We start from the raw sequence: 24,612 nt of genomic DNA, 5'->3' as shown, positions 1-24,612 counted from the left end.
ACACACACTCACACCCAGAGACACACCCAATCATGCACACACTCACACCCAGGCACACACCTGAACATGCACACACACTCACACCCAGAGACACACCCAATCATGCACACACTCACACCCAGGCACACACCTGAACATGCACACACACTCACACCCAGAGACACACCCAATCATGCACACACTCACACCCAGGCACACACCTGAACATGCACACACACTCACACCCAGAGACACACCCAATCATGCACACACTCACACCCAGGCACACACCTGAACATGCACACACACTCACACCCAGAGACACACCCAATCATGCACACACTCACACCCAGGCACACACCTGAACATGCACACACTCACACACCCAATCGTGTACACACTCACACCCAGGGACACACCCAATCATGCACACACTGACACCAAGGTACACACCCAATCATGCACACGCTTACACCCAGATCTCCCCCAACTGTGGCTGTGCATTCACCTCCACAAACTTACACAGACTCACATGCACACACCCACTCCCACCTTCCCTCACTGCACCATTGTCACCCCCCCGCCAATGGCACACAAACGCAGACATCTCTGCACAATAACACCTGGACACACACACCCAGACCTCCTGTGTCTACAGGCGTGTACTCATGCCCACACACACACACACTCTGATCACCCCTTACTGCACAGTCGTGCACACACACACACACACACACGCACACACACAATCACCTCCTGACTCCACACACAGGCACACCTGCACACAATCACACATACACCCAGACCTCCCCCATCTGCAGTTGCGCACTTGCGCCCGCACATATGCACACCCATACACACAGACATCCCCCCCATGCTGTGACTGCACACAGACTCACACTCCTAGAATCACAAGATGTGACTCTCCCTTCACCCACACAAGTGCCGCTGCCCCTGGGTATTCACCCACGATAGCTCATGCTCCAATACGTCTGTTAGTCTATAAGGTGCCACAGGACTCTCTGCTGCTATCCTCAGTGGAGTTACTCCTGATTTCCAGCAGCGTCAGGAAGGAATCAGGCCTCCTGTTCCTGGGAAAAGCCAGATCCCTCGGGCACCAGATTAAGTCCCCCCAATGTATGATTAACTCCAGTGCCCCCTTCCTTGCCCCAGGAGATGGTTCCAGTCACTGCAAGCTATCAGCTGCTGCCTAGAAAGCTACTAGCTGTACATGCAGCCCATTTACCGTGGGATCTGTCATCCAGGACAGTCGCCCTTTAGAGGGCCTGTACCTCTCCCTCCCAAACCAGCAGTTGTCTCTAGCCATATACCAAGCTTTGCTTTGCCAAGCTGAGCACTGTTGTGGTCACCCAAACAAGAGTGAGCAACTGCGCCACCTAGTGTATAACGTGAAAGATGCACAACAGGAATTTTCAGAGTAGCAGCCGTGTTAGTCTGTATCCGCAAAAAGAACAGGAGGACTTGTGGCACCTTAGAGACGAACAAATTTATTAGAGCATAAGCTTTCGTGGGCTACAGCCCACTTCTTCGGATGCATCTAGAATGGAACATATATTGAGGAGATATATATACACACATACAGAGAGCATGAACAGGTGGGAGTTGTCTTACCAACTCTGAGAGGCCAATTAAGTAAGAGAAAAAAAACTTTTGAAGTGATAATCAAGATAGCCCAGTACAGACAGTTTGATAAGAAGTGTGAGAATACTTACAAGGGGAGATAGATTCAATGTTTGTAATGGCTCAGCCATTCCCAGTCCTTATTCAATCCTAAATTGATTGTATCTAGTTTGCATATCAATTCCAGCTCAGCAGTCTCTCCTTGGAGTCTGTTTTTGAAGTTTTTCTGTTGTAAGATAGCCACCCGCAGGTCTGTCATTGAATGACCAGACAGGTTAAAGTGTTCTCCCACTGGTGTTTGAGTATTATGATTCCTGATGTCAGATTTGTGTCCATTAATTCTTTTGCGTAGAGACTGTCCGGTTTGGCCAATGTACATGGCAGAGGGACATTGCTGGCACATGATGGCATATATCACATTGGTAGATGTGCAGGTGAACGAGCCCCTGATGGTATGGCTGATGTGATTAGGAATTTTGGCACTCAGGGTGAAATTTTCAGTGGTGGCTCCTAACTTTGGGTACCACATTTCTGGGTGCCCACCTTGAGCCTGATTATCCTAGGTTTTGAGGCCAGAAAGGAACATTCTGATCATCTAGTCTAGCGGTTTTCCACATTTGGTTCGTGGACACTTGGGGATCTGCAGACTATGTTCAAGATGTCCAAAGGGGTGCGCACCTCCATTTGAAAAATTTTATGGGTCCACAAATGAAAACAGGTTGGAAACCACTGATCTAGTCCGGCCTCCTGCTTAGTACGGGCCAAAGAACCTCACCTGATATATTTGCTTCAAGCTCCTAACTTCTGGTTGAGCTATGGTGTATCGGTTGGAAAGACATCCAGTTTTGACTTTAAAGACTAAAAGAGACGGAGAATCTGCCATGTCCAGAGGTGCTGAACACCCAAAACAACCAGCTGAAGTCAAGGGGAACTGCAGTGGCTCAGGGAATCAGGGCCCTTTTCACACATCAGAAATTGAGGTGCTCAAAAATCAGTGAACATTTGGGCTTCTGCATATATAGGCCTGAAATTCCCCCCAACCCAATCCATTAACCCCATCGTCCCCCCATGAGACAGGTCGGTATTATCTTCCTTTCACAGGTGGAAGAAACTGAGGCAATGAAAAAAGGAAGGGACTTGCTCCCAGGAGCCAGATATGGGAGCAAAAGTCACTGACTATTCCTAGCACCCGGTCCAGTGGCCTGCTCACTTGCTCACCCTTCCCTAGAGACACGTCAGCCTTCTCACTGACTTCCCTGCAGCTCCATGGGCTCATCCCACGCTCAGTGTGGTATCAGGGCCCACATTTCCAAATTGACCGCGTGGAGGATCAGACTTGAGGGCTGATCTGGGGGCCCAGGGCCCAGGCCATCACAACCGCCTGTCTTTTTACTCTGCAGCGCGACATTCCTTTTGGAAAGCTCAGGCCACCGAACGCCACTACGTAGATATTCATTTTAATAGGCGCAGTGCCAAGGCTGGAAAATTGCTCCTTGTTAGCTCAGCAAAGCGTGGTGATAAATCATGGGTCATGGAATGTGCTGCAGGCTAGGGCTGTATCAGTGCGGGGGACACGACAAAGTTGGGGAAGGAAGCGTCCTTTGTTTGAACCCCAGAGATCCCCCATAAAACACATAGCTACACAACTGTTTCCTTCGATGCTTCCTTTCAGTGGATGGTGGCACCCCCTAGTGACCGACTGCAGCGTCTGACTCAGTCCAGCTGGCATCTCCCCCAGGGGGCTGCAGATTTGCATCCACCCCGCAGGGTTTCTCACCCCGCTTTCCTTGCAGAGCAGTGGGGGATAATCCCCACAGCTTTGTGAACCCCCCAAGTGCTGGGAAGGATAATGGGGGCAGCAGCTGGGCTATGCTAGCCCCGAGCGTGTTCATGCTGGTGGCTGGCGAGGAGCCACAGGGCCTGATTCTCAGTTATTGTATCCCTGCAGTTGGCACAGGGACAGAGGGGGTTAAGGAGGCTTTGAGGTGGTCTTTATACTCCCCATATTCTGGGGCTAAGTAGAGCCCAGCCTGGTTCCCTGTGTAAGTAAGAGCAGCCTCAGGACTGCTCTAACTTATGCTATTCTCCCAATGGGCCCTGGAAAGCAGAGAATAGCCACAGTGCAATGCGCTCTGCCCACCCCACCAATCTGCCCCCCCACACTGGGGTCTGGGAGCAGTGTGGGTCCAGGGCCCTCATGCCGCAGGAGGCCCTTGCGTATGGGGGACACTCAAGGGGGCTGTTTCCAGGGCCCATGGCTCCCCTGTTTCCAGGGCCCATGGCTCCCATGGCCCTGTGCTCCGTGGAGATACTACAGTCGTAGCCAGAGCCCACAGACTTAATTCTCAGTTAACGCTGTTCCTGAGCTTCAGACAGAGATGGGAGGTGGAGGGAGGAAGCAAATTTTAAGCCACCATTGCAATCCTTGTATTCTGGGCTCTGCCCCCACTGTCAAGTAGCGCAGCCTCGGGGTGGCTCTAACTTACGCTCTGCTCCCTATGGGACCCCAGGACTCGGAATCGGAGAGCAGCTGCAGTGCATTCCAGCCACACACCTGATCCGCCCCCTCTGCCGGAAGCAAGGCAGGTGCAAAGTCCTTAGGCCAGCCCCACACCTGGGCTGGGGGGGAGGGGGATTCTCACGTGGCCCTTTCCACCCACTCTGAGGTGTCTTTGTGCGGCCAGAACAGCCTAAACGGGCCTGAGGTTAAGTGAGAATCAGGTCCCATGAGCTGAAATCAAAGCGGGGATTCCCCAGGGTTACGTGTCCCCAGCCTGTGTCTGAAGGGGCTCCCCATCCTCCCTGCTTCCCCAAGCCAGCTGCCCACCCCCTGCCCCTTTCCGCTGCTTAGCCCCACCCCTTGGCATGCCCCGGCTTGCCCTGGCGCCGGGATCCTATTGCTCCCAAGGCAGGGAGCCATACGATCTCTGGGGAGGCAGGCAGGACCAGCCACCACCTGGCAGGCTCCAGGAGTGCCAAGCGGCTGGATCCAGCCCAGGAGGCTCTCTGGTAACAAAGCCAGGAGAGAGCAGCCAAGGGGGCGGGGGGGGGGGGGGGATCTGGTTTTGAGTGTCGTCAAAGCGGCACCATTCACACACAGATCGGAGGCCGGCTACACCCTCAGCCTGGCACGTGTACATCATTTCATCCCCTCCTCAGCCCAGCCGGGCCCCAAGTGCCCTAGGGAGGGAGCCCTCCCCCGGCAGGCATTGATGGCACCCGCCCTCCTGGCGGAGTCTGCGGGATGGGAGTGGGTCGAGTGGCAGTCTAGGCACCATAGCGGGGACGGGGATGGGCTGAATCAGCTCTGGCCAGTCCGCTCTCCCGCCTGGCACCACCCACTTTCTCTCCTCTGTCCCCCAGTCCCGCCAGCGGCTGCAATAGCAGGAGCATGGACGCGGCTTGTTGATCCCGTCATGGAAGGTGGCCATAAAGGGCAAAGGGGCCGGTTATCTTACAGCCCATTCCGCCCCAGGTGCCTCATCCACCCCTTTTTGCTAACGCACATCAGGGAGCCAGCCCAGCCAGACTAACACCCGCAACCATTCCTCGTCCTCTGCCCTGGACACCCTCCGCGTTCCCCTGGCTTCGCTGGAGGGGAGCGGCAATGGTGCCTGCTTGAGGTGCCAGTTGCTGCTAGCGTCTGGGAAGCCCCAAACGCAGGAACAGGGGAACTGAGAAGCAGAACCACGTGTCCTGGAAGCCACGGGCGCGAGGAGCAGCCAGGCGGGTGGCTGCTTTCCAAGGGGCGAGGAAGAAACCCATAAAAGTCCACAGGCCAGAGAGAGCTGCATCTCCCAGCACTGTCATGCTAGAAGAGGAGCGTAAAGGTGGGAGGACGCAGCAATCTTCACCCATCATAAGGCCGACCAGAACATGATTTATAGCCAGAGCTGGGATGTAGGGTGGTGTCCTCTGAGGAGCTGGGAAAAAACCAGACATCCACAACAATCTGCCCTGTGCTTCGCCTAACCTTCTACGCCTGCCATATTCCCCGCTGCTGCCACTGCCCTCCCCTGCCTGTCATGGGAGATTAATATCCTCAGATAGCCCTTTCAATCCTGCTTTGCCCCTAGAGAGACTGAAAGCAGGGCCTCATCCTGCCAGGCGCTGTCCGTACACATAGTGACAGACAGTCCCGACCTCGAAGCACTTACAATCCCAACAGGGAAGACAATGGAAACATTATCCCCATTTTAGAGTTGGGAAACTGAGGCCTCATTTACCAGTGACACTAAGGCCCCTTTCTGATGCTGGAGCGGTGTAAAGAGGCCTCAGTCTAAATGAGAATCGAGTTCTAAGCGATTTGCCGAAGGTCATGCAGTGAACCCAGGTGTCCTGGCTGCCAATCCAGAGTCTTCCCCACAAGACCTGACTCCCCATGTGCTCCCACCACTAGATTGCACACTTCTGCTGGACTTAGGAAGAGAACCCAGGAGTCCTGACTCTTAGTCCCCAGTTCTAACCACTAGACCCCCAGGTCACATAGAATTTGGCAGATTTGGCCCAGAAATAGATTAAAAGGGCCTGATTCTCAGTCTCATAGGTCCCTCTAGTGGGTGGAAGTGGCCCTCTGAGAATCTTCCTGCACTGGGAGCGTCCCTGGCTGGTGGGGGGCTGGTGTAAGAGTTCTGTACCCACCCTGCTCCCCACCCCTGGCATAGGAGCAGGTTGGGGGATGGCCAGAGCACAATGCACTGTGGGAATCTCGGCTTCTCGAGGCTCATAGGGTGCCATGGGAAGCAGCATGTAAGTTAGAGCAGCCCTGAGGCTGCTCTAACTGATGCTGGGTGCTGGGCACGGCCCCAGAATACAGAGAGCACAAAACTAGCTTAATGCGCCCCTTAATCCCTCTATCCCTGCCCCAAGTGCACGAATAGAGTAACTGAGAATCAAAATCAGTCCTTCTCAGATTGGCAAGCAGTCGAGGCTTCTATGGCAGTAACATGCTATCAGTGTATGAGGAAGCAGGAGCCACTTAACTGTGGCTCCAAGTTCCCTGAAAAACTTTCTCGCTCCGAGACTTCTTCCTGAGTGAAAAAACGTGTGGCCACGATGCCGCATCAGCCTAGACCTGCACGCTGGGTGCAGCACCAGTGCTGGGCGAGGGAAATTTGGATATGGGAGAGAGGGGGGGCCAAGAGGAGCCGTTTCCAGGCGAGATCGGAAAAGGGCCAGCTCCCCAGCTGAGGCTAGCGCTGCTGAAGGCGACAGACCTGCCTTGCACCAGCCGAGGTGTCATTCAGGGCAGGTGGCCCAGTTTCACCAGCTGAGGATCGGGCCTTTGGAGAGCTCTCAAAGAATCCAAAGGCCCGTTGCTTTGTTCTTAAATGAATCAAATTCCAGCCAGCCCCAACAACCTTTATTATTCGAGATCCCTCTTAAAGTGAAGCCGGAATTAGCTGCTGGGCATGAAGCGGGGGGGTCTCCCCCTCCCATCCAAACCCCCTCCCCGCCTCTTTCCTTTGTGTTTCTCCACTTCTCTGAGTGGCAGGGGGAGGCGCGGGCTCTCAAGGTGGCTTTTGTGCTGCGAGGAGCTGGGCGGGTGTCCCCGTGGGACCATTACGCCACCGTGCTCCCCGGCGAGACTCGTCTAGACAATAATTGCATGCACCTGACTTCTCAGCGAGCAAAGGAAACAGTGAACCCAACCTCCCCCAGCCTGCATCCCCCAGGAGCATGAGAGGCGAGGGGGCTGCATGTGGAAATAAAGGCCTTTGTCCCTGGCTCCCTTCAAACACCTGTCGTTAGCATTTCTCCCCTCGGAGCAGCTGGTGGAGATCAGATTTATTGGGGAGTGGCGGGGGGGGGGGGGGGAGTCATGGTTTATCATCCCCCACACTGGGAACCTGAGAAAAAAATATCCTAGGCTGGTAGAATTTAGGACTTGGGCCATATTCCTAGCTGGTGTAAATCGCCCTCGCTCCATTGAAGTTAATGAAGTGATGCCAGTTTATGCCAGTTGAAATCCAGCCTTGTATTGATGGAATTGATTCTTAATTACTCTATTCGTGCACTTGGGGCAGGGATAGAGGGATTAAGGGGCGCTTTAAGCTAGTTTTGTGCTCTCTGTATTCTGGGGCCATGCCCAGCACCCATGAGAGCAGCCTCAGGGCTGCTCTAACTTACACGCTGCTTCCCATGGCACCCTATGAGCCTCGAGAAGCCGAGAATTCCCATAGTGCATTGTGCTCTGGCCATCCCCCAACCTGCTCCTATGCCAGGGGTGGGGAGCAGGGTGGGTACAGAACTCTTACACCAGCCCCCCACCAGCCAGGGACGCTCCCAGTGCAGGAAGATTCTCAGAGGGCCACTTCCACTCGCTAGAGGGGCCTGTGAGACTGAGAATCAGGCCCTTTTAATCTATTTCTGGGCCAAATCTGCCAAATTCTATGTGACCTGGGGGGGTCTAGTGGTTAGAACTGGGGACTAAGAGTCAGGACTCCTGGGTTCTCTTCCTAAGTCCAGCAGAAGTATGCGATCTAGTGGTGGGAGCACACGGGGAGTCAGGACTCCTGGGTTCCACTGCTGGCTCTGGGGTGGGTAAGGGTTCATATCCTGCAGTCTCACTGACTTCAGTAGGGTTATTTGCCAGATCAGGCTGTCTTGTATGATTTTGACAATAATCTTCATCTTGCTTACGGTCGGAGCAGATTTGTATGCCCGGGTGAGACCCTCTCGTGGTGATTTGGCAAGTCTCCTTCAACCAGGGCAACCGGCATGTGTTCCTCTCTGTGCTCCTGGCGGCGTCCATCCAGATGTTCCGAACATCTGGCCACCTGCGCCTCTTGGAAGGGGCAGGAGGGCTGGGGAAGAGGACTCTTGGCTGGAGGGGGAGGAGAGCTGGATGGAGCTAAATGCTTCGGGGACAGGAAAGGAAGCGACCAGCCGCAGAGGGGAGGGGAAGGCCGCTGGAGGTCACCAGCTCGCTCCCTAATGGAGCAGGCTGCAAGCACCATGAATTAGTGATGAGGGGGCCTAGGCTGAGCCCATCCACCCTGCAACTGGAGGCATGAGTGCCGCTCGTGTAGCCGAGAGCTGTGATCTCGCTAGCTCGTTAAAAAGAACAGTGAGCACATGGCTGCCCAGGCTTCAGCGTGGGCTGCCCAAGCCTGCCCGGGACCCTGGGTATCCCTTGCATTGCCCATCTGCGCCGAAGCCCACTGCTATTTCTAGCTCCGCCAGCTGGATGAAAGCTAGCGCAGGTCTGTCACCACAAGCTGCAAATTACGCCCCTCCCCATGGTTCCAGTGGAGACGTAGCCAGAGGGCTAAAGAAACAGCTCAGCTCAGGCCAGGTTCCAATCGAAGCCCTCGTCTACATGAGAAAGCGGGGCAGGTTTAACAGAAACCAGGCTTTGTCTTCGCTACAAAAAAGGTGTGTGTTTGACACGGAGGTAGCGATGCTGATGTACAATCCTAGCGGAGATGAGGCAGAGGTTGTTTTTAACTATACTGTAGCTAGTCAAGGTCACCCCCTACATCCCACCATCACCTGGGGTTTTGTCTGGCTACCTCAGGAATTACCTGTGCCTTGTCTCCACTCCAGGAATTTACAGCGAGATGCCTATCTCCGGACAAACCCACACTTCTTTGGCCGTTAAGACGCAGCCTAAGGCAAATTCAAATTGGACACAAATCTTGTACAGTGAGGGTGATAGCCACTGGACCAGACTACCACCGGAAGCAGTGGGGTCTCCATCTTTTGGAGTCTTCAAATCAAGACTGGCTGCCTTTCTGGAAGAGATGCTTTTGCCGGGTTGGTGGGCTCGACAAAGGGGGAAGTAGGTGAAATGTCATGCCCTGTGATATACAGGGGGATGGTCCCGTCTGGCCTTAAATGCTAGGAATCTGGTTCCTTTACACCACGCCGGCAGGGTAAGAAGGGGATGGAAATGTAACCGAGGCCCCTGGGTGATTCTAGAATGGTGTAAAGGAGAATCCGCCCCATCAGTGAGCGATGGCATCGGCTGCCTTTGGTGTCCTGATATGTGTGCATCTATGTACAAGTGTGCATCCCCTCTTGTCCCTGTCCCAGTGTGCACACTTGCCCTCGTGAATTTAACACCAGCTCTTGGTGCCACACGGATACCCCCTAGGCAGCCATGGCTTCTGCTTCCCCACATAGAAGGCACACAGCCCGGGCAGCTGCTTGCCCCAACACGTCACCCCGCCAGCATGTCTCACTCCTGCCCCACGGGGACCCCCTCTGGGGAGGAGGGGCAGAGGAGAGGAGTTAGTCTCTACGGCCTGCTCAGCCCCAGGCCTGTTGTGGCTGCCAGCAAAGGTGCCAATTAGTGCCAGGTCTTGTTTGTGAGTGATCCTCTATGCCAGGGTTTTGTTTTAATTATCCTAGGATTTGGGGGCAGGCAGGGGCATCAGTTTTCTTTCCCACCCCCATCGCCCAGGATTGGGTTGCACGATCAGCTGCTGCAATTACAGCTCCCCTTTGTTGCTTGACTCCAACCCTCTGCAAACCCATAGATGCGTCTTACACCACTTAGTCTGCTTTAATATCTCAACCAATGAGCTTTATGCACATTAATCCATTAGGCGTTACAACCCCTGTAACCCTAAACCTTGGGTGAAAAGGGGCTGGATTGCTATAGGACACAAGTAATAATAACTTTGTAATAATATATAGTAATATGCTACATCTGCATTGAGGGAAAGGATGAAATTCAATAAGGACAAAAGCAAAGTACTACACTTAGGAAGGAATAATCAGTTGCACAAATATCACATGGGAAATGACTGCCTAGGAAGGAGTACTGCAGAACAGGATCTGGGGGTTATAGTGGATCACAAACTAAATATCAACAATGTAACACTGTTGCAAAAAAAAGCAAACATCATTCTGAGCTGCATTAGCAGGAGTGTTGCAAGCAAGACACGAGAAGTAATTCTTCCACTCTACTCAGCATTCATAAGGCCTCAACTGGAGTACTGTGTCCAGCTCTGGGCACCACTCTTCAGGAAAGATGTGGACAAACTGAGAAAGTCCAGAGGAGAGCAACAAACAAGACAGGTCTAGAAAACATGACTGTAGCAGGGTGCTGGTGCAGAGGCACCTAATTAGCCCCTGCTCAGCCAGCCCCAATCAGGGGAAATAGATTGGGGCTGGGGAGAAGTCTGGTGCCTGGCCTTTAGAATTGGCTGCACCTGTGGGTTCAAGGGCTATAAAGGCTGGCTGGCTGGCAGGCAGAAGGAAGGGGGGCTGGCCAGGGGAAGGTCAGTCTCTGGGTGGAAGTGGAGATTGTAAGGCCTGCAAACTGTATATAGTATATCATTGGTGGTGGGAGAAGTCTGTAAATAAAGCCTGGATGCTGTAGAAGGAGAAGCCTCTCTGTGCTTTATTGGGGCAGCCAGTGGGCCCCAGGAAGAAGGCCGGGTAGGACAATGACCTACGAGGAAAGATTGAAAAAACCTGGGTTTGTTTAGTCTGGAGAAGAAAAGACTGAGGGGAGACATGATAACAGTCTTCAAGTACATAAAAGGTTGTTATAAAAAGCAGGGTGATAAATTGTTCTCTTTATCCACTGAGGACAGGACAAGAAGCAATGGGCTTAAATTACAGCAAGGGGGATTTAGGTTAGACCTTAAGAAAAACTTCCTAACTGTCAGGGTAGTTAAGCACTCAAACAAATTCCTAGGGAGGCTGTGGGATCTCCTTATTGGAGGTTTTTAAGAGCAGGTTAGACAAAAACCTGTCAGGGATGATCTAGATAATACTTGGTCCTGCCTCAGTTCAGGTTATTGGACTAGAAGATTTACCAAGGACCCTTCGAGCCCTACGTTTCTATAGCCTTGTGGCTAAGGCATAGGGATGGGACTCAGAAGTGACAGGTTTAAGTCCTAGGTACGCCATAGATTTCCTTATGTGACCATAAACAAATCGCAGAGGCCTAATCCACATCCTTCATCTGTAGCTTTTTGGGGCAGAGTCTGCATCTGTGCAGCACTCAACACATGGAGGCCCTGCTCTTGGCTGGGGTCTCTAGCTTCTACTGTAATACAAATAATTAATAGTAGTAATCGTGGATCTAAGCTTTCCTGATGCCCACCCAAATGCATCGCTATCTGGCCTGTCCAAGGATCTCCAAGCCCCAGCTCATTTTGCCCAGAGCACCAAAATGCCATCTGGTTCTCATGAGCCTTCGTATAGCGAATGTTCCAGAGACCAGCGCTACCAAATATATAGCTCCTGGCTACTGTCTCCTTGTGTTCCCCTGTCTGTATTCATCTACTGTCTCTTGTCTTACACATAGACTGGAAGCTGTTTGGGGCAGGGACTGTCTTTCTGTTCGGTGTTTGTACAGCACCTGGCCTATTACTCGGTGTAGTAGTAAAAACTGCATTGGTTAATTTCTCCCAACCATGCCAGAGAGAGCTAATTACTGGGAGGGAGCAGCTTGGGTACTGCCGGATCCCTAGAAAACAAGGGGTTAACCACAACTCATTTTCCCCTTGCATGGATGCACCTGGCTTCCCAGTCATGGTGGGAGACTTGGGCTGGCTCCCAGCTGGGGCAGTTTCTCTTACTCCATTGATTTTGGCTTGGTGACCTGCTTTGATTTCCTATCCTCTGAGGAAACCCTTCACTGATTGCACCTGGTATATGCCACACCAGCTCACCAGCCCTCTAAAGACACAGGGTCTGATTCTCATCTATGCTAAGGCCCCTTTATTCTGCTCTGACAGCATGAAGGGGCCATAAAGTAAGTTTAACTGTAATTTTATCCCCACTTTAAGGGCCCTTTATGCTACCAGAATGGGGCAAAGGGGCCTTAGTGTCAATGAGAATCAGAGCCCTTTAAGAACAATTTGGATCACAGATGGCAGAATCAAGCTCTAACTATAAATACGTATCAATTGCAGAATCAGAGAAGTAAATAGGCAAACTGAACCTAAATCTCATTTGCAAGGCCAATGGAAGTCAGGACTCCTGGGTTCTATTCCCAGCTCTGGGAGGGGAGTGTTCTCTAGTAGATAGAGCAGAAGCCTGGGTTCTATTCCCAGCGCCAGCAGATGCACATTGCAGAAAACAGCTCAATTTCCAACACACACCCTCATGAAAAGCATCCCCGCCATTAGCCTACCTGTAATACAAAACTGGGACCACGGAGCTGGCATGAACTCTCCTGCCAACAGCTGATTCTCTGTCGCAGCGCAGACCCCCACCTGTGGTCTTGGCAGCTGCTGGGTGTCTTGTCTGGTGCACAGGTACCATCTCAGCAGAAGCAGGAGGATCTGAGTTCTCCCTGCATGTGAGCAACCAGGACACAACAGGCATCCTCGCACCATCTCGCTGCAGATCTCTGTACCAGAGCCAGCGTCAAACAACAGCGCTGGTCCCGGGAATTGCTGGATGCTCCAGATCGCTGTCTTCCCCTTTTGCAACAGAGCAGAAAATATAAGGGAGACAGAAACACTCTGTTAAAAAGATTTGAAGGCTCCCACTCTAACTATGAACAATAAAATAATTAACAGCAGCGGCTTTTGTTCAAGGATCTCATGGCACTTTATTACTGTTATTTTTATTATTATTTATTATTTCTCTTACCGTAGCACCCAGGAGCCCCAGTCACGGTCCAGGACCCCATGGTGCTAGACGCTGTACAAACACAGAACAAAAAGATTGTCCCTACAAATGTTAATGCATTTAGCCCACTATCCTCCCAGGATGCTGGTATGATTATACAGGTGTGGAAACAGAGGCACAGAGAGGGGACAGGATTCACTCATGGTCACAAAAGAAGTCAGTGGCAGAACAAGGAATAGAACCCAGGAGTCCTGACTCCCACTTGCCTGCGCTAATCGCTAGACCGTGCTTTCCACACCAGAACTAGGAATAGAACCCAGGACCTATCGGCTCATGTTCTAACCACTACATCCCACTCTCCTGAAGTAGGTGGGATGAGATTCATAGATTCCAAGGCCAAAAGGGACCATTGTGATCATCTTGTCTGACCTCTTGGATAACACAGGCCACAAAACTTCCCCAAAATAATTCCTAGAGCAGATCTTTTGGGAAACCATCCAATCTTGATTTAAAATGTTTCAATGATGGAGAATCCACCACGACCCTTGATAGATTGTTCCAATGGTTAATTATTCTCACCGCTAAAAAATGACACCTTATTTCCGGTCTGAATTTGTCTGGCTTCAACTCCCAGCCATTGGATCATGTTAAACCTTCTTCTGCTAGATTGAAGAGCCCATTATTAAATATTTGTTCCCCAGATAGACACTTATAGACTGTAATCAAGTCAGCCCTTACCCTTCTCTCTGTTAGATTGAGCTCTTTGAGTCTACCACTATAAAGCCTGTTTTCTAACCCTTTAATCAGTCTCGTGGTTCTTCTCTGACCCCTCTCCAATTTATCAACATCCTTCCTGAATTGTGGGCAGCAGAACTGGACACAGTATTCCAGCAATGGTCGCAGCAGAGAGTAGAACCCACCCACTCGAATGCTAGACCACGCTGTCTCATGTAGCCAGCACACCTGAAACTGAAACAAAATTACAAAGTTATCCACACGCGTGGGTGTGTGCGGGGTGGGGAAGCAGATACAACGGTACAGGATTTTGTCCGCTGATGGCTCTCCCCTCTCCTGCAGATCCCGGGGATCCACAGCATTTAAGGGTGGACCCCGGGATCTCTGGGCAATGCCCTGATGGTGTAATGACAGGGGAAGGTCTGGCCTTCAACACAGACCAGCTCACCCCCCTGACAGATCTGCTTAGATCATAAGCATTTTGGGGGAGCAGGGAGCTTGTCGGCTTTATGTGTCTGTAAATTAACCAGCGTCTTTGCGTTGCTAGGGAAGCAAATACAGGAAAAAATAGCAAACGATAATTAAAGTGATCAATTAAATAATAACTACAGGAATAATTAATAATTGGCAAAAATAATGAATAATAACGGCTAATAAGAACATAGCGCAACGCAGCAGCCAAAGAGCCGCTCATCCAGTGCAGAGATGTGTATGCTGGGGCAGAATGGCACATCCAAAGGGGAGCACAAGGCCAGGGTGTCTGCTTCCTGCGCTCAGTGCCTTTGAAGCCCAGAGAGTAGCAGGAGTCAGGAGGGATCAGACATTTATCTGGATAATGAGAACATCCAGATTTATCACAGGCTTGACTCGACTCGGGGCCTGATTCTGCCTTGCCCTGAGCCTCGCACAGTCACTGACATCAGTGCAAAGCGAGCGTGAAACGCTGTCACCCTGCCCCCACTTTGCACTGGTGTAAATGACTACACAAGGCACAGGGAGATGCAGAATCAGGCCTCAAGCGTTTGGGAAGGGTGGAAAATCCTCCTGCTTCAGGGCATAAACCACCCTCTAGCTGGTGGGGTCAGGAGGAAGCATCCGCAGAAGGCAGGTTATCCCGAGATGAAGGCGCTCTTGCACCTTGTGTTGCAGCCGCTGGTGCTGGCCATTGTTGGGTCCGGGATATTGGGCTAGGTAGGTGGACCCCAGGCCTAATTTGGGATGGTAACGCTTATGTTCCTGTGCTATCCCAGCAGTTCAACCTGTGTTGCTAATTGCCCCGATCACCGCTGATGTCCTAGAAACGTCCTGCCCATTTGCTTTCCATTTCCCCACTAATCAGTGACAAGCTGCAAAATCGGAGTCTCTGCCTCAAATACTCAACAGCCAATTCATCGAATGCATGGAATATGTCTCCAGCCATCATTTGCTTGACAGCCATGGCCACTCGGATGTACAGTGTGGTTTCTCTCGTGTGCTCTTACCTCATGGATCCTTTCAGCTTTAGGCTTCCAGCTGATGCTCTAATTCAGCATTATCTGTTCTTCTCATTGTTCCATCAGCACGGAAAAGGGACATAGGTACAGGTCCTGCTGGGCAACTAAGAACCATTGCCATTGAACCTTTACCTCTGCATCTTGCTAAGGACAGGGCTCTGCAGAAAACAATTGCTGGATTGATGGCTGCTGTGATTGTCCCTCCCTAGCCAGACTCAATTTTGGTCTTCTTGGCCATGTCAGCAGGTGTTCTGATGCCAGATTTATTGATGGGGCTGAAGGAGCTACATGTCCCAACAGAATCAGGTGCACCTCTCACAAGTCTCTCCATTTGTTCTTCACCAACATCTGCTATTTTCACTAGAGCCTCTTGTACATCTGATGTTCCATGCAGTCCACTAGATATGTTGATAAGCACCTCTGGATGTGCTTCAGGCCCAGATGGGTTTGTTGTGTGGTTGATTGCATGGTTAGTAAGGGCTGTAACATACTCTTCATCCTCCTTCAGTGCCGAAGCGAGGACTTGCTTGTGGACTTCGTCTTCACTACTTCTTGTTAGGCCACTTTGTTCTCTCCTAGCTTTTGGATATTCGTAATATGAAGCTGTGTATTGTCATTTCTAACACTAATACTGACCTGTGCATGAGTGTCATCGAATTAAAAAGCTAGTTTCTAGAATATTTCAAAGGCTAGTACTACAGGCATAGGCAATTACAAATGAAAACCTTCTACCAGGGAGACTAGATGATACATTGCATGTACAAAAGCTTACAAATAGAGAAGCATTACATTAGGAATTCACAAACATTTATATTTACCCACTATTCAGTGCAAACCATGGGCACGCAATCTACTGCTACGGGTGCACAACCTTCAGTGTGAGACTGATCTAGTTAGCAAATCTCAATTGAAAACACAGAAAACTATTATAATTACTTCTGAGATATTTTGACAATTAGGAATATGCGATGTGAAAACATTTCATGTTAGTATATTGCACAATGTTGATCTTTGCCATTTTTTCCATATGCTAAACAGCTTCATCATTTCTGAAAAAACAAACAAAACTTGCCCATGTAAAACCAATAAAAATCTTTTAATACATTGTTTTTTGGTAGCTCTGACCAATGAACTCAACATTAAGGTGTTGAAATTAACTTAAACAGTGAGTTTAGTCATGTTGCAGTGTTTCTGGAACTGTGCACACAATGGCATTTTCTCATTGGGGGGACCATTGTTTCACCTCACCTATAGGCTTACGGCACCGCTTAACAGCTCGACATCAGGAGCCTCTCTGAAATGAGTTTGCTGGGTCTCAGCCTAATTCCTAGCAGACAACTGCTCACATCGCCAGATTCACCAACACACCAGGTGAGGGCTGTCCTCCTTGTTAGCTGTCTCAGCACAGAGGCTGAGGAATGAATGAACCGGAGAGACTGAATGTCATAGAATCATAGAATAGAATCATAGAAGATCAGGGTTGGAAGGGACCTCAGGAGGTCATCTAGTCCAACCCCCTGCTCAAAGCAGGACCAATCCCCAACTAAATCATCCCAGCCAGGGCTTTGTCAAGCCGCGCCTTACAAACCTCTAAAGAAGGAGATTCCACCACCTCTCTAGGTAACCGGTCACTTTGGATCAAGGTTGAGGGAGATTTTGAACATCTCAGCCTAAATGCATGTGATCATGTTGCCCACGCTGGCTGGGCCAGCAAGGAGAAGAACCTGCTGCTTTGTGACTGCTAGCAAAGCTCTTTAGCTCAAGTTATAGGGCTCGGTGGGTGCTGACAGCCACCACTTCAGTCCCCATCGATGACCATGTTTATAGGCGTTGTTCTATTTGCTTTTAAATGTCTCATGAGATGTAACTTCCACTGCTCCCTTCGGAGTAATTGTTAATTACTAATCAACAATCACTAATCATTATTTAATTTTAATATCAACATTAACTATTAATAACACAAATTAATAGTAATTAGTATTAATATTAATATTATTTATTTACTATTGCTGTAGATCCTAGGAGCCCCCGAGTCAGAGATCCGAATCCCATTGTTCTGTTTCTGCACAGCACCCCGCACAACAAGAAAGCAGCGGTAGTTTGTTGCAATCTCTCCCGTGTGACTAAAACTAGCCTCAACAGAAAGCATGCCACAGCCTCCCTGACTGAAAGGAACAATTAAAGCGTCTTCCGAAAGGAGATAATACATAATGAAATGTAATAACATCCTTCTTCATCCAGAGCACTAAGGGCGACATTGTGGAATGGGGAAAGGGAGGTAACCCATCTCCCACAGTTTAAATCTGAGCAGAGGAAGGATTTTTTAAATACAGATTATTCTGCCACAAGGGGCAAAAAATTAAGAAAAAGCAGATACCTAAATGAATAAATAAAACGTCAATGCATAAGATGAGAATACTACTAACAGGAAGTAACTGTTATCAAGACTAGTGTTTCTCAACCTTTTTGATACCAGAGCCTGGCTTGCTGCCTTCCTAAACTGTGTCAGATCTCAGGGACCAGCGCCAGTCCACGGACCAGTCCTTGAGAAACACTGGTCTACAGGTTGCAGGAACTGGGAGCAGCTACAACACCTGGGTTCTATTTTTGGCTGTGCCATTGACTCACTATGTGACCTGGGCCAAATTACTTAAAGGGACGCCATGAATTTAAGGCTCATGCTACTGGCTGAAGTTTCGTCACCTGCTTTGGTTATGAGAAAACCTCAAGATTAGAGGATAAACAAAATAACTTTCTCTTTCCTTGCTGTTTAACTTTGTCCATTGGACAGCATTGTGTGTATAGTCAATTTCACAGTTTCTCCTGTACAGTCCACTAGGGCTGGGGTTCTCAACCTGTTTCTTTCTGAGGCCCCCCCCGCAACATGCTATAAAAACTCCTCGGCCCACCTTTGCCACGACTGTTTTTCTGCATATCCAGTAGATTAAAAGCCAGGGCCAGCATTAGGGGGTAGCAAGCAGGGCAATGGCCCGGGGTCCGACACCACAGGCAGCCCCGCGAAGCTAAGTTGCTCAGGCTTGGGTGGCAGGGCTTGGGCTTCGAACGCCGGCCCTGTTCTCTGATTTATGTTGACGAACCCTCTGAAACCTGCTCACGGACCCACCCGGGGGCCCCGGACCCTTGGTGGAGAACCACTGCACTAGGGCAGTGTGTGTAGGGGTATCAGAATCTGGCTCTTGGCTTCCCTTTTTTACCCCAATTCCACAAACAAGGATTAGTGCAGTCAAAACCGTACACCCACCTGCATTCTCTTGAAAGTCGTTGGGATCTGAAATGGGCTTCAGGGTTTTCCTTAATCCCTTAGCTATTTTGGCATAAAAATCACACCCCTAATGGAAATAGGTAAATTGGCATTAAAACTGTGCGTCGAGCAAGCCTTAGAGGGGGAGAATAGTTTAGTGGTCAGGCTGTTAGCCTGCAGCGGAAGGGTATGTCCACACTGCAATAAAACACCCACGGTGGGCCCATGTAGCTGACTCGGGCTCATGCTGCAGTGTGCAGCGAGTCAGCTGATGCGGGCCAGCCATGGGTGTTTTATTGCAGTGTAGACATAACCTAAGAGGCCACAATACAATTCCCAGCTCTGCCACAGACTGCTTGGGTGAGTCTCAATTAGGTTCAGATCCTCATCAATATTTAGGTGTCTAACTTCCATTGGGAATTAGGTGCTTAAATGCCTTTAAGGATCCAAGCCTCGATCTCTCTCTGCTTCAGGTCCCCAGCTGTAAACTGGGAATAACAACACTGTCCTCCCTCACAGGAGGAGAAGTATATTAAAGATGGCGAGCTTGCTCAGATGCTACAGTAAATAAATCGACAGCCGCCTCCACTGCTGTATTGTAGGATTGGGGCCTTCGTTTGTGTGGGTCCAGGGGAGAGAAACATAGTGTTCTTTAAATAAGAAAATGTAGTTGTAAAACCACACAAACTGGCAGTGAGACTCAGGGCCAAGTGCAATCCCTGTTGCACCAATGTTCAAAACGGACTAGATTTCAAAGTGGGCCGATTTCCCCAAAAGCTCAGGGTCAGGTTTCCAAGCGCTCAGCACCCTCAATAACTTCACTGAGCTTTGAATTAAGGCCTTTACAGATAATATTTACTTATCTCACACAGGGGCTTAATGAACGAGTGTTTGTCGAGCACTTTGGGATCCTTGTCTGGAAAGCACGGTCACTGTAAGATCTCTATTGCTGTCAGCCCATGCTACAAAGCAAACAGGTTTAAGAGCAGTATGTTCCAAATGAATTGTATGAACACCAGCTACCACAGGTGGGGATGTAATGCTGCATCTGTAGGTGGCTCAGGGTTTGAGCCTCAGACCTCTGGCTCTTAAAGCACGAGCCGCTACTGCTGGAGCTGACCGACCCAGCTCTGTTAGCCAAGACCTTAGTAGGCTGATCAACCTCTACATGTGGCTCAGGCACAACTAGAGGGGGCAGAGGGGCATGGGTTAGGGGGACAAGCCACTAAGGGTATGTCTACACACAGCAGCTGGGAGTTGTGATTCCCAGAATGCCAATGGGGAGATGTACTTGCTCTACCGCTGATCGCGCTCGTGAGCTAACAATAACAGAGCGGCTGTGGCTCGAGCTGGGTGGTTGGGTGCGATTGTACTTGGGCGGGATTGTACTTGGGCAGCTAGCCCGAGGTGTCGCTGGGGCTACACTGCTATTTTTAGGTGCTAGCTCGAGCAGAGGTGGCGTAGGTGTCTACCCGTGCTGGGCATTACACCTCCCAGCTGCTGTACCCTCAGACCCCAATCCCACTCTTCTGCCTGGGTAGACCCCCTGCACCCATGTGCAGTCTGACTGAAGTCACTGGGGCATTACGTGGGCACAGATATTCCCACCACAGGGAGCAGCTTGCAGGATCAGGGCCAAATTGTGGATCTAAATTCGCTGCCCCAAAAGTTAGTTAATGTAATGTTAAATTTCACTGGCAGTGCCCCAGGCCCTTCCAGAACGTCAAGTATGCAGCTATGCTTAAACCTCTGAAAACCAGGAAATACAGAGTTAAGGTGCACCCCTACCCCTCTGGCTGTTACACAGTAAACTAGCAACCACAACTATGGCTCCACCATAATCCAGATCAGGATTCTGAACACCCATCAAACTCAAAGGCATGCTGGGTGTTGGCGTGACCTATTTGTATTCAAATCCCAGTTTGGATTTTCAAGCATAGTAGCCCTTCCTACAAACATAAGAACGACCATACTGGGTCAGACCAATGGTCCATCTAGCGCAGTATCCTGTCTTCCGAGAGTGGCCAATGCCAGGTGCTTCAGAGGGAATGAACAGAACAAGCAATCATCCAGTGATCCATCCCCTGTCATCCACACCAAGCTCCAGGCAATCAGAGGTTAGGCACACTCAGAGCATGGGGCTGCATCCCTGACCATCTTGGCTAATAGCCATTGATGGACTTATCCTCCATGAACTTATCTAGCTCTTTTTTGAACCCCGATATAGTGTTGACCGTCACAACATCCCCTGGCAAGGAGTTCCACAGGTTGACCTTGCGTTGAGTGAAGAAGTACTTCCTTTTGTTTGTTTTAAACCTGCTGCCTATTAATTTCATTGGGTGACCCCTAGTTCTTGTGTCATGTGAAGGAGTAAATAAACACTTCATTATACAAACACTTACTCATGTGAGTAAGTAACAAGAGAGCCCTTTGCAAGTTGCCCCTCTGACATTAATGGGGCTATTTGCCTGAGTGAGCCAGTATTTGCAAGATCAGCCTATAAACATCAGAATTACTCTCCCCCCTCACTTTCATTGCTTTAGGGGTCACAGTTCTGTTCCTGAATTATAGGGTGGATCATAAAATGGGGGTTGCAAGAGAAACTGTCTCCCTAAAATGAAGTGATACCTACAGACAAGGCACCACTGTCTGTCTCTCTAAAGAGATCAAACTCTGACCAGGTGAAAAACAATTCTTGAATGCTGTAATTTAGAAGACAAGTACATTGTTTTTCAAATATATATATTCTGTCACTCACCCCAAAAGCTATAGTGTGTGTGTATGCTCACACAACTATATATATGTATTTTATGTACACACACACACTTTACCCAAAAATATACACACTAAGTATGCCCACACACTATATATACGCACTCACACACCTTACACACACTTTATGCACACAAATATATGCACATATTATGCATACATATACACAGTACATATCTATATATACTCACATAATTTATTCTCTCTTTATATATCATTGTCTATGTGTGCATTTGTGTAATTGATATAGATCATGTGTGCATGTGTACGCGTGATTGCGTGTGAGTATATGAATATCTATATTAAATAAATGCACATATAGACTTATCCTGTATTATATGTAGTGTTCATGTCTCATACATGAGTACGCATGTGTTATGTATACAATGTGTGTGTGTGATGCATGTAGGTTTATATGTATGCATGTATGTATATACATACACATTACACAATTCTAAAATCATGGTCAAAACAAGATGCATTAAATATAACCAGGTGGCTTTTTTGTTCTTGTTATACTTGGTTTTTTTCCGATCGCATCATAAACATGAAATATTGAAACAAAAATCAGAATCATTTCATATGTTTAAGCAAAACAAAACATGCTGGGCTGTCTGATCTGACGGTGTTGCAGCATCCGGCTGACATTTTGCCATGGATCAGGGAGGCTGGTTGGAAAAGACGCAAAATACCCACTCCCAAACTGTCCAGGCAAAGTTGCAAAGAAAGCTGTAGCAACACCTTACCTTGTGAGTCACTGGATGAGACATTTCCTTGTGCAGTATCCCTCATCTGCTCAGTTCATTTGCAAGCTGAGATCTTCTGCCGCAGCAGAACCAGAAAAAGAGAGAGAGAGAGAGAGAGAGTTGCAAGGATCTGAGAAAGAGAGGAAATAATGCAAAATACAGTGCGGGGTAGCAAATTCCTGCTTCAGTAACACACACACACACACACACACACACACACACACACACACACACACACACACACACACACACACACACACACACACACACACACACACAATTCCCTCCAGCCAGAGAGGCAGACGTCGCCTCTGCCAAAGCTGCAGTGTAGTGTGGCTCAATAGGGTCTTGCATCTTTCTGCATTGTCTCTCTTCAGCGTGAGCTCATGCAATCTCATTTCATGGGAGAGACATCTGGTTTGATTCAAAGGGAAGAAAGGGGAAGGAGGGAGGAAAACAGCTTTGCAGGCTTGGAGCTGAAAAGCGATTTTCAATGCTCCCCTTCCACCAAGTCACCCCTCATTTCAATAAGAAAAGGGAGCACTGTATCTCTAGATTTGGGGGAAAGGGAGGTTGGGTTATTGCAATCAATTCAAGAGTTTTCTGCTTTTGCATTGAACAAATAGCACATGAGTTCCTTTGCCCCCATCCCCCACCCCAGCAGCTCTGCCAAGTCTGGCTCATGTAGAGAATCCTTCATCGGGGAGTCATCTGAAAGCAGGGTTGTTCGTCTTTTCTTTCCAAGGATCTCACTTCTTTTGGTAGATGGTGAAAGATTTTTTTTTTTTTTAAGCTGTGTCTCTGTCCGTTACGAGGTTTAAAAAAATCTTGTCTGAGATGGCCCAATACCGCTTACTGGGCTCGATTCTCCTGCCCCTTGTGCTGTCATTTATACTGGTGCAAAGCAAGTGTTACCAAACAGAGTGGTACAAAGGACTAGTGCACAAGGCAGTGGTGAATCAGCCCCCCTCCCCCCTGCCTTTTTCTCTCCATGGGCCAATTCACTGTCACCCTACGACTTGAGTAGTAATTTACACCCTCAGGAAGTGGGAGCATTCTGATCTGGTAGCGTTTTGCACTAGATTCACAGATTCCAAGGCCAGAAGGGACCATTGTGATCATCTAGTCTGACCTCCTGGATAACACGGGCCATAGAACTTCCCCAAAACAATTCCTAGAGGAGCAGATCATTTAGAAAAGCATCCAATCTTGATTTGAAAACTGTCAGTGATGGAGAATCCACCAAGATACTGGGGAAATTGTTCCAGAGGTTAATTACCCTGGTGCAAACAGCTGCACAAGGCTACAGTGAAATGACCCTGTGTGTCTGCTTCTCTGGCTCTGGGTCTCTTTCTGTGTTGCTTTCTCTACAGGGCCCCGATCCTGCAATGAATGTGTTGATTCCTCTGTCAACTGGAGCTCCCCACGGAAGTCAATTAGACTCTGCACAGGCACAGAGCACCCACATGCAGCCCCGTTGCTGAATCAGGGGCCTGTGTGCGTGTATTCCTTTCTGTTCCCAGATAGCTTCTTTTTCCCCCCACCCCTCCTTCTAGCTTCTGGGGTTTAGTGGACTCACTCCCCATTTGCCCAGGTCTAAACAAGAGCAGGCCCTCTCTCTCTCTCTCTTTACTCCTGTCTAGTTTCCTCTCCCTAGTACTTATCACGACAGGATCTGAGCCCCTCGCTGTCATTCATGGATTTTATCCTTACAGCATCCTGTGGAGATCAGGAAGGATTATTGTCCCCATTTTACAGGTGGGGGATCAGATGCTGCAAGATTAAGTGACTGGCCCAAGGTCACAAGGGGAACCAGTGGCCAAAGCCAGATCTCCTGCGTCCCAAGCCAATGCCTTACCCACAAGACCAGGCTTCTTACCTTCTTTCATCCGTTCCTCCCTCCCTCCCCTTCTTTCTTTCCCTCTCTTTCCTAGACTGCAGAAGCAGCAGGCAAAGGGGGTGTGTGCGCCCGTGTGCGAAACTACATCCCCCAGCAGCCTCCGGGGCCCTCCTGAGTGTCAGTTTCATGCTGCAGCCAGGGAATTTAAAACAAAAGAGTTTCCCCCCCGTCTCGTCTCCCTCCTTTTGCACACGCTGGCTGGTGCTGTTTCTTGCGCCTCTCCCTCCGCACACCCCTCAAAAGCCAGGCGGGGTCTGCCCAAGGGGGGGCTGTGTGGGGGAATCTTTTCTGTGCAAAGGTGGGAGGGGATCCACATTGGAGTGGAAGTGCCTGGGAGAGAGAGAGAGAGAGATCAGGTTACAGAAAGGAACCGAGAGAGACAGAGAGAAAGGGGCTTGGCCAGTGCGAGGGGAGGTGGGCGGAGGGTCCCTTTCTCTCTCTCCCTCTGTCTGTTTCTCTCCCTCTGCCTTTCCCCCCCTCCTCTCTCTCTCTCTCCCAAGCTCTTTGTTCCCCCCCAACTCCCCTCCTCTCTCTCACACTCCC

Source organism: Emys orbicularis, chromosome 20 (assembly GCF_028017835.1).
Source record: "Emys orbicularis isolate rEmyOrb1 chromosome 20, rEmyOrb1.hap1, whole genome shotgun sequence".
NCBI lineage: Eukaryota > Metazoa > Chordata > Testudines > Emydidae > Emys > Emys orbicularis.
Note: the sequence above shows the minus strand (reverse complement) of the source record.